This window comes from Pygoscelis adeliae, unplaced genomic scaffold (assembly GCF_000699105.1).
Source record: "Pygoscelis adeliae isolate BGI_AS28 unplaced genomic scaffold, ASM69910v1 Scaffold196, whole genome shotgun sequence".
Classification (NCBI taxonomy): Eukaryota; Metazoa; Chordata; class Aves; order Sphenisciformes; family Spheniscidae; genus Pygoscelis; species Pygoscelis adeliae.
Window position 1 is genome coordinate 306,233 of NW_008824936.1, and position 11,346 is coordinate 317,578.

Consider the following 11,346-nt stretch of genomic DNA (forward strand, 5'->3'; position numbering starts at 1 on the left):
TGAGAACAATCAGCCATTGGAATAATCTCCCCAGGGGAGTGGTGGATTCCCCAACATCGGACACTTTTAAGATTTGGCTGGACAGGGTGCTGGGTCATCTTGTCTAGACCATGCTTTTGCCAAGAAAGGTTGGACCAGATGATCCTTGAGGTCCCTTCCAACCTGGTATTCTATGATTCTATGAAAGGTATGAAAATTAAACAGGTATACAAATCACAGAGATAAAAATGGCAAAGATAAGAAAGAGAAGTACAGGAAGAGAAATTACGTGTATATGAGAGTAGAAATGGAACAGGAAGAAGAATGTATATATCTCTTAATATTTTTGTTTCTTGTCTGCTGATAGCAAATTGCTGTTCCTTGTTTAAGTGATATCCTGCAATTCATAGTCTGACCAGCCTATTTCTCCAATAGCCCTTTTTTTCTTGGATGATATCCAGAAGAAGATATCACATGGTTCTTTTCTTTTATGAAAACTATAATGAATGAAATTGCTGAATTTGATAGTCAATATACGAACCAAAGCTTAAGCTGAATTGAGTCTAAAAGGTGCAGGATATATCCCAAAGAGCTGTGCTCAGAGTTTGGGCTACTCTCACTTGTTCTGGGGAAGATATGGAACACAGAGCCTCCATTAAGCCATCCAAAACAAAACTGTAGGATAATCTCTTCTGACCCAAGGTCAGCTGTTCACTAATAACTTTGAAATGCTGACATTTTTCATAATTCTTTAGTTTCTTTTACGTTATTCTTTCTACTCCACCAGAAGCTTGTGATTATGTGATGATGACTGCTAGCTACAGCAGCAACCCTCCCATTGAGTGGGATTCATTCTTAGGCTCCTATTTGTGTTTCTGTGCAGTCCGGAATTTTTTTCAGAATATGTCATACTTGAATAGTGCTGTGTAACTGAGTGCGCTTCAAAGTTATGATAAAAAAAAGAAAAGGAACCTTGATGTCACACATCTTAGTATTCAACTAAGTAAACTAGCTAGCAAAATTAGACAAAATTAAGTATATATTTTATTAAATTATTTTCTTTCAAAATCTGGTGTTAAAAAAAAACACTTTAGGATTTTACTTTGGTGCATGGCAGAACAAAAAAATCCAGGGTTTGAAATTCCTTAAAGCCAATTTTTGTTTCATTAATTGAAAAAGGTACTTCACTCTCTAAGCCTAACAAAGGTTATTTTCTTTGAATTCTGTCTAAGGACCCATCATAAGGCATAGGGAGAAACATAATCAACAAAAAACATAGCGGCTGTGATTATTCTGCATGTCAGTTTTTATTTTCACAAAGTCCATATTTTGAGAGTACTGGAATGCTGGTATGTTTTTGTTGTAGATTTCTACTGCCTAAGGATCCATTCAAATGTCACTCTTAGGTCAAAGTAGTTACAAGAACATCAAGTCCCATCTACTTTTGCCAATGAAAATTCAACTGGATGGTGTATTTATTCAATCTAAAGATTTTTTCAGCTCATGTGATCAGTTTTAAGTAGATGAATGGAATTAATAATCTACATAACTCTTGAGCAATCGACTTGAACTGTGGAGTTATCTTGCATGATACCTCTGAGAAATTTAGTTTCCTGGATAAATAACAAAGGAATTAACAATCTTGGGAAAGACGGAAATATGATCACTCGTGATCATATTTTGTGTTGCCAGCAGCTTTTGTGATGCCAACTTTTTGAGTAGTTTCTTTTCTTCTTTTATTTATTTTTTTTTATTTTATTTTTGTTTTTTCATAACATTAGCAAAAACGTGAGCAAACAAGACCCTGTCATTGCATCAGGGTCACTGGTTTGTGAAATATTGAACAAACAATAATAAAAAATTGACAAACACTTATAATTTCCACAAAATCCTGTTATTTTCTGAATTGTGTTAACAAGAGATACATTTCAACATTTATGAAATTAACCATTGGACTTATATCAAAAGCAATACACAATATCTGTATTTCTTTCTCAAGACCTGGGGGAACTAAGAGAGGCTTCAGTATCCTTTCTGAAATAAACAACTCTGCAGAATTAAAAAAAAACAACAAACCAACCAACAACAACCAACCAGCCAACAACAAAAACAAACCCCACACCCTTCATATTAATGAAGAAATTAATATTTTAATAGAATTATTGTATTGAACATCAAAATTTCCTGTAGATATTATATCCACAGCTAAGTACCAAGTTGTATGAAAGAGTATTTTCTTTGACAAACTTTGAATCTTCTGTTCTTTTTACTGCAAATAATCTTTTTTAAATTCTAAGAGGGTTATTTACTTTCAGTGATTTAATTTTGGTGTATTATTTGTTTCCTTTTAAAGCAAATATTCACAGTTCCTTTCAGTTTCATGTCTGCACTTTTTGAATTTTTTATTTATGCCCATTTTGATGAAGGGATGACCAATGCTTCATGCTATATTCCAAACAAAATAACTAAAGGGGTTTGTACAAAAGACCATTATGACCTTAGTTTTATTCTCAACAAAAAAATTCTGGATTTTTTTATTTTTTATTTTTTTTAAAGAGAGTATTAAAAAAAAAGTCACATGTCTTTAAGATGTTAATAGAGATAGCTTTGTGTACAGATGAAAATTTCATGTCTGAAATTATACCCCTCTTCAAAGGAAGGATTTAGTGGATTTCAGCCTACCTGTAATGTCAAACACAGAGCCTAAGAAAGTGTTTCATTAGAATTATTTTTTACTTTTAATTTTATCAATTTGAATGAACTTAGGTTTATTATTGTTGTTGTTGTTTTAAGGTCAAAGATAGATTCCAATTAAGGTCAGAGTAAAGATTTTATTAAAAAAAAAGTCTCTGTTCACTATAGCTGAACATATATGGAGGAACCTATACATCTTTTTCCCCTGCATGGTAATGGCTAGATTTTCATAGCTAAATTTGTTGCTTTTAAAATTTAAACAAGAAAAAATATTTTTTTTATATATAATTAATTTTGGGATATCATAGTAATGATTCCTATATAGTGAGGTGCCCGTTTCCAGAATAAATCTAAATCAGATGTAACCGACCTCCAGATTTTTTTAACATAAAACCTTGTTGCTTGAGTATGAGTGTATTGTTAATCACGTTAATATGACTTTTTAAGATGTGCCGTCATGAAAAATGTCACCCTTTCTCCCTAATACTTGAACCGCAGCTCTATCTTGCAGCTCCTCCTAATGACAATAAAGACACGAAGAGTATATCTGCAGATCCGCACTTGCCATTTTGTTTAAATTTGCCAGTTGATGCATTTTGAATATCTAATGGAAATCCTTTCCAAAGGGCAGAAATTAAGATGAAAAGGGACAGTAGTGATTTTGATGCCTATTACATCTTATAACAGGCCACAGATGTATACTTACCAGCTTGTGAGATGGGGTTTCTTGGAGAAACCTTGGCAACAGTTCCTCAAAGGCAGTCAGTGTTAACAGACAGCCTGCACTCAAGCTGGGTTCAGGGCACTTCAGGTAGCTCTTTTCTGAGCTGTGGGCACAAAGTACCCCATGGGCATGGATGCACAGAACTGAATTAGCTTCCTGTCTAAACTTTCAGCAGAAGGTATAGTAAAATGTGAGCAGCTAGGAAGATAAATTGCTCCTCACCCAATTTCATACAAGGTACTAGAAGAGTTTTTCTTCTAAGCATAGCTAACTGGGCTACACATAAGGTAGCCAAATCTGTGCCAGATCTACAGTTCAGAGTTTTACTGGTTGATGAGTCACAACTGTAAAAAAATTTACATTTCTGACCAGTACAAGGATAACAGAAATGCACATAAAACAAAATAATAATTTTTATAATCTGATTTACCTCTTTTGCAAAAGCAATTTAATTAGTCATCCATAATAAAAATATACCAAAAGAGGGATAACAGAAAAGCTTTTCTCTGTAGAATTTTATCTGCTAAGAGACTACATTCTTCCAGCATTATCTTTATGTGATTGAAGATATTGAGACCATGATTGGCAAATAAAGTTAGGAGCATGAAAATATAAACTCCACATTTAAAAACTAGTTAAAACCAATTTAAAAATCTAAACTCATTTCTCTTCTCATTATAATACATCTCCCAAAAATAAAAGCCTTTATGCAGATGTATGGAAGGGTGTAAATATATTACTGTAAAATTTGTTAAAAATGGTTAACATAGATCTTTAAGGATGATTTATGCTGGATTTTTTTCTGCCCTGAGAAGCATGTGTTTTTCTGAGTTTGGATGAAATGTTTGAAGAAGCCAGCTAGCTTCATAAAATGCTAGCTAGCAAACTTTGGAGTCCCAGAGTAATCATCTGTATCATCTGTAATGAAAAGAGTGAGGTTTACTAGATTGGAGATTATATACTTTACACACATCTTTTTCCCTCCTTAGCTTTTCTTTTTTCCTTTTAAAAATTCATAGTACATTAACAAATGCCTGCAATTTATTTTCTTTCATTTATGTAGCCGAATATATTGCATGAGTACATCAGAAATATATTTTGCCAAGAAAGGGGATCTATGTAAGACTCATGACATTAATAGGAAAATACAGCTTCTTTACAATTAGTAATATATCCTATTTTTTCTGTTTTGAACACTTTCTTAAAACACTCCATGGAATTATCATGCAATTTGATCTTTTGTCAGTTTGTCTCTACTGACCAGGAACCAGCTTTTCCATCTCTGTTCTTATCCTGAATGATCATTACTTGAAAGGCAATGGAGTTGTGATCTACAAAAATAGGGACCAAAAGTAGTCTGGTAAACAATTTTCATATAATTCAGCATATATTTTAAATCAAGAAAAGCCTAACAAAAAGCTTCTTAACTCTTTTCTATTTCCTGTGACCTATTGAAATGATGAAATGATGTGAAATATTTTTTGTACTGTCATAAAAAATGAGAAGTTTAGATATGAAGTGTCAATTTAAAAAAAAAAAAAATATTAGGCAATTCCCAAGACCCTTGCAAAGCTAACAAAAAAACTTCACTGACTTCTCAGTATAGAAATTTCTACACATATTATGGAAAACATATGAAACAAATGGGCTTTCTGCACTAAAATGCTACTTTAGAAAGACTAATTTGTTGCAAATCAGACTAAATTAGAGCTTAAAATGAGAACACTGCTACCTTGCACTTCATGTAACAATGCTGCATCCTAACAGCATGTAAGCCATCACAAGATTTAGAGCTCAGCTCAATCAGGGACAACAAAATTAGAAATAAATAGAGAAGGATCAATACAAAGTGTTGTCTGGCATAATGAAACAGCCCTTAGGTAGAAAATCTATTTTATTTCTCTCTCTCAGCAGCTGTACTCTTTGACAATCTGACCCAGTCCAGTACACAGCAAGGTTATTTATTTTATTGAGAAAAAACATGCAGTTACATCTTTTATATTACAGAAATACTATTTTGTTGATCAATAAAGTGGTTAAACAATTTAGTTTTTATTGTTAAAGATAGCTGTATTAACACTGCTGTTATTTAATACAACATTAAGAATTACCTTGTATTTTATGCTGTTATGGCAATCAATGCTTAGCAGGAAATGCCATCCACCACGTTTTGATGCGACATCAGCACTTGTGCCAGATGTTGTTGAGCCATTCTAATAATGATAGAAATAAAAACATCCTTTATATGACTGAACACTCAGTATCTGGTGCGGAATGCTCAGTGCTTATTCCTTTCTTTTCTTTTTTATTTATACCAAGGTCTAAGGAAAGACTTGTCTGCCCATATTGGGATTTTTAATTTAGAATAGTGCCCCCTGCATGTCTCTTTGTGCCTCTCTTTCAGTGCCTCCCTAGGTGCTGAAAACTCTGCTTCTGCACATGCCCACAAGTAGCTTAGTCAATACTTAAGGATAGAGACCATGATTTCAAGTCTATTTTTATGGGTATTAGGGTGTTCTTAACACCTTCAGCTGTTCTTAAGGGGATGAACTTGGCAGTCTTTCCAGAGTGCTATTGACTGGCCCTGTAACTGCACTATCAGACATCTTTCAAACTTGTGGGGATGTCCTCTGCCTTTTATACCATATACTAATGTGAGAAGCTTTCTTCAATTTTCTCTCCTCCCAGAAGGCAATTAAAGCTTAAGTCACTTAAGAGTACCATATTCACCAAGCTGTGCTAAATTTCAGCACCCTACACCACAGAAAAACAGAATGGTTGAGGTTGGAAGGGACCTCTGAAAGTCATCTGGTCCAACTCACCTGCTCAAGCAGGGCCACCTAGAGCCAATTGCGCAGGACCGTGTCTAAATTTGTGTTTTTTAGTATCTCAAAGGAGACTCAATGATCTCCCTGGGCAACTTGTTCCAGTGCTCAGTCACCCTCACAGTAAAAAATTGTTTCCTGATGTTCAGAGGGAACCTCCTGTGTTTTGATTTGTGCCCTTTGCCCTCTGGTCCTGTTACTGGGTACCACTGAAAAGAAGAGCCTGGCTCTGTCCTCTATGCACCGTCCCTTTGGCTATTTATATACGTTGATAAGATCCCCACTGAGCCTTCCCAGGCTAAACAGTCCCAGCACTCTCAGCCTTCCCTCATAGGAGAGATGGTCCAGTCCCTTCATCATCTTTGTGGCCCTTTGTTGGACTCTCTCCAGTATGTCTGTGTCTCTCTGTACTGGGGAGCCCAGAACTGGACACAGCACTCCAGGTATGGCCTCAGCAGTGGTGAGTAGAGGGGAGGGATCACCTCCCTCGACCTGCGGGCAATACTTTGCCTAATGCAGCCCAGGATACCATTACCCTTCTTTGCCACAAGGGCACATTACTGGCTCATGATCAACTTGGTGTCCACCAGGACCCCCAGGCCTTCTTTTGCCAAGCTGCTTTACAGCTGGGTAAAAGATTTCCAGCTTTCTTTCTTTTTTTTTTTTTTTTTTTTTAATATGGAATAGCTCTGTCTTTAAGTTTCAAATCCCATGAGGTGGAGGGAATTGTATTCAGGTTTCTTATATTATCTGTGAGCACTTAAATCTCTACAGTGCTTTAGTCAAAGGGAGAATAGTAAAATGGAAAGGAAGACATACAGCTTGAACAAAAAAACAAAACCAAAAACAAACAAAAAAAGGATGTGGGTTATATAAGTTCCCAAGTACACAAAGCACCCTGTGTTTATAATTAAGGCATGTAATACCACTGAGTTTGGAGTTTAAAATATGTCCCATTTCTTTTTTACTAGCTCTAGAAACTTCATAGCATATTCTATATCCTGTGGCATCTTCTTCCAAGTGTGGGCTATTCTAGATTCTGTTCAGAGCTCTCTCAACACCAGAGATTTCATATCTCATTTACCCTGATAATACGTTTTGAATAAAGTTCCAAGGGCAAGATATTTGAAAATAGGATGTTGCATCACTATCACTGATACATTAATCTTTTTCTTAGAATCACTTTATAGAGCTTAAATAAATCATTAAATACTTGACATTTATGGCTCAGAGCTGCCATAATACCCATATTGTGAAATCTGTTTCAGGGGGAAAAGAAGACGTTCTTTATTTTTAATTCTTTTCTCCAGTAAAGTTATGAATAGGTCTTGAGCCAGCGACAAAACACATTAGTCAGTCTAATTCCCCTTACCACCACCGATATCTGAAGTAAGAGCAACGAACAATACCTTTTGTAAGATTTTGTAACGTTTTGATAGTAATCAGTCTTTTTCCTGCTGGAACAGTTTGAATTTCTTATTGCTTCAAAAGTGACTATTTTAATATTCAGGCTGCTGTTGTTCAGAAGTCTAGAATATGTTAAAGTTACGTGTATTTGTTAGATTAGCAGCATTAAAGAGTCTATCTAGCAAATAAAAAAAAAAATTTCTTAAAAGGGAATTGAGGATGAGTATGAATTGAGTATGACTGCTATAGGTGTTGATTACTTAGCACACAACAGTATTATCCCGAACTTTACAAATATGAACTTTTAGGCCTCAAACTACCAAAACAGATGATAAATTTACATCCAAGACTGTAAGAGGCAGTTTTCATATGCTTGTTCTAACCTTTTGAGCTGTGTTTCAATGAAAGTGCTTGTTTTAAGTAGTTCATATTCAATAAAAATAACACAATTGAATTATTCTAGAAAAAGTTTCCCCCCCCCCCCCATCACTCATATACATTTAAAGTTCTGATTTCGTCTAATAATTTGCTGTGGTGGTTTGTTTTTTTTTAGTTCTGTATAAATTGTGTACCTTTCATTATGTAATCTAACAAATCTGGATGCATTTTAATTCCTACTGCAAATATACAGATTAGAAAGCAACAATATCTGATGCTTCTAGTATCAGATATTACAAGCAGAAAGTTATATGGCCAGCAGCATTGAATTTATTTTATTCTGCTCTTTGCGGAGTCATTAAAAAAGAGAAGAAACAGTGCATTGTTACTGTGTCAGCTATAGATTTGTGATGACATAATACTACTGTAACACCTTAGCTGTGGGTGAGAATGGAAACCATCTGCCTAATTTTCATTCTCTTAGCAAAAGCCTGCTGAGATATCACCTCTTCCTCAGCTACTCAGAAAGAGGTCATTGCTTTCTCTGACTTCTCAGCCACCATCTGCTAAGAAATTTTACTTGTTTGTCTGTCTGCCTGCCTATTTGTCTGTGGAAATGGAAAGACGGGGAAAACACCAATAAACAATGTTTGTCAGAGCTATCTCAAAAACATTTTACCAGAAATTAGAAATCTAGATGGCTAAAATACTGCCTTTTATTCTTTATTTTATAGCTCCAAATGTATCTCTGGATTTAATATTAATTCTACGTGATTAAAATGTGTTGTTAAAACAGTACATTTCTACCATATATTATTCTTTTAGCTTACAAATGTTTCATTGTTCATCTTTCCCATCTCAAGAATTTGAGTTTTCTGTACTCTGAAAATGGCAAGGTTTTGGGTAAACTTAGCAGTTATCTAATCTTTAATTTGAGGAATTCTTAACATATAGCTTTATTTTTTTATCACTGATATTTTACTCATTTTGATTTCTGTACAATTTTAATTTTGTTTTAATGTAAGTCTTTTATAGAAATGGAGTCCAGCATTTCCCACTTGATTCAGAATTTATATCCATTCAATCAAGGAACATGACTTGGTATGGTCTGGTTATGGAATTTAAATTTTTTTTTTCCCCAGTATATTTTCACATGAAAAGATTTTCAGAAATGTAGTAGCTGAAGAAATTCAGTGAAGTGTGTTCTGAATACTCGAAGACATTTGGGAAAAAAACCCAAAATAAACCCAAAACAAATAAAAAACAAACCCTGTAAAAAAGACTGAAAATATTGGGAATTATTTTGAAAATGTACACAGTAAACTTCAATTCTGTCATCAAGAGGTAGATTGGAAACTTTTGTCTCACCTTATGTAGAAAACAGGAAGAGAAGATCAACTAAATTGAAACACAGCCAGCTAGTAAAAAAACCCAATACAGAATTAGTTGATTAAGCACCAAAACTTGCTTATGGGAAATACATTTTTCATTAATATGTGCCTAACAATCTTTGAAATCTGACTTCAAAAAGGGATCAGTAATATATCCTTAGATAGAGATAATCCACAGTATCTAAAAATACAAAGTGTCCAACATAATGAACATTGAAAAAATGTATTTGGAATTAATATTAATTCTGGTAGTTCTAAATATTAGTGACCTTCCAATGAATGGAAACTGTCTTTAGGTGAGTTGTTTTATAAGCATCTTCCAGGATATTTTTCACACGTTCTAATGCATCTGGCACAGACTCTTGATGGAGACAAATAACTGGACTAGACAGATCAGTAATCTAGCGCTGTATGACTAATTATACATTCTTCACTGGGATAATATTCTATATTAACAAAGCATTCAGATTCCTTCCTTCAGAATTTTTTATTTATCCCTTCATTCAACACAAAATTACAATGTGACACATAGACTGGTTCTCTAACTACGTTGTGTTGTTTTTCTTTATTTTTAACCTTTAATCATAGAAATAGTTGCATCTTTTACAGAGATTCTTTGGCACTTTTCTGCCATTCTTCTTCATTCTTAATATTTACAGAAGAAAATTTTTAGTCTATAAAAAAGATAATACTGATACTTACAGATTCATCTCTCAGATTCATCTTTTGCTGTTTGTCTCTCAACCAATTTCAAAGCTTTTCTTCACCCTGTGCATACATATTTCCACCATAACATGTGGAAATTTCTCTTTTTATGAAGTGCAGCATGATGCTTAATGTGTTTGCACACACTTTGTAGTGACTTACAATCTTGATGCCCTCAGGGGCATTTTTACCTCATCTTTCAAAATTAAAACTAACTTAGTACTTCTTTCTTTTGCGGTTTTTAATATTCAGCTGCATTACATTTGTATGCCTTCATTTTGAAGAACAGGACCCTTCCAGGATAGTAGTTCATAAGAGCCTTTTTCACCTTTCTCCTTTGATGATATTTGTGTTGTCATACTTTAAAGTACAGACTTTGCTTAGTCCTGCCTCTCCTTATTTTTAAAACTCTTAGTAGTTTTCTTTCTCAGTTAGAACTGAAACAGAACTATTAGTTCAATATTTTTAATTGTGATATTTATAATCAACAACTTTTTTGCCTCAGTCTTCACTGGCAACATCTTTTCCCACACCTCTCCAGTGGATGGACCACAAGACAGGAACTGGGGGAGCAAGGTCTCTCCCACTGTAAGAGAAGATCAAGTTTGTGACCACCTGAGGAACCTGACATACATAAGTCTATGGGACCTGATGACATGCATCCCAGAGTCCTGAAGGAATTGGCTGATGCAGGTGACAAGTTGCCAAGACACTCTCCGTGATATTTGTCATGGCAGTCAGGTGAAGTCCCTGGTGACTGGAAAAAGGGAAACGTTGCACCCATTTTGAAAAAGGGTAGAATGGAGGACCCTGGGAACTACCAACCTGTCAGCCTCACCTGTGCCTGAGAAGATCATGGAATAGATCCTCCTAGAAGCTATGCTAAGGCACATGGAGGACAGGGATGTGATTCGAGACAGCCAGCATGGCTTCACCGAGGGCAAGTCCTGCCTGACTAACCTAGTGGCCTTCTATGATAGAGTGACTACATCAGTGGACAAGGGAAGAGCTACAGATGTCGTCTATCTGGACTTCTGTAAGGCCTTTGACACAGTCCTCAACAACATCCTTCTCTCTAAATTGGAGAGATATGGATTTGATAGATGGACTGTTCGGTGGATGAGGAATTGGTTGGATGGTCACATCCAGAAGGTAGTGGTCAACGGCTTAATGCCCAGGTGGAGACTGGTGACAAATGGTGTCCTGCAGGGGTCCTATTGGGACCGGTACTGTTTAATACCTT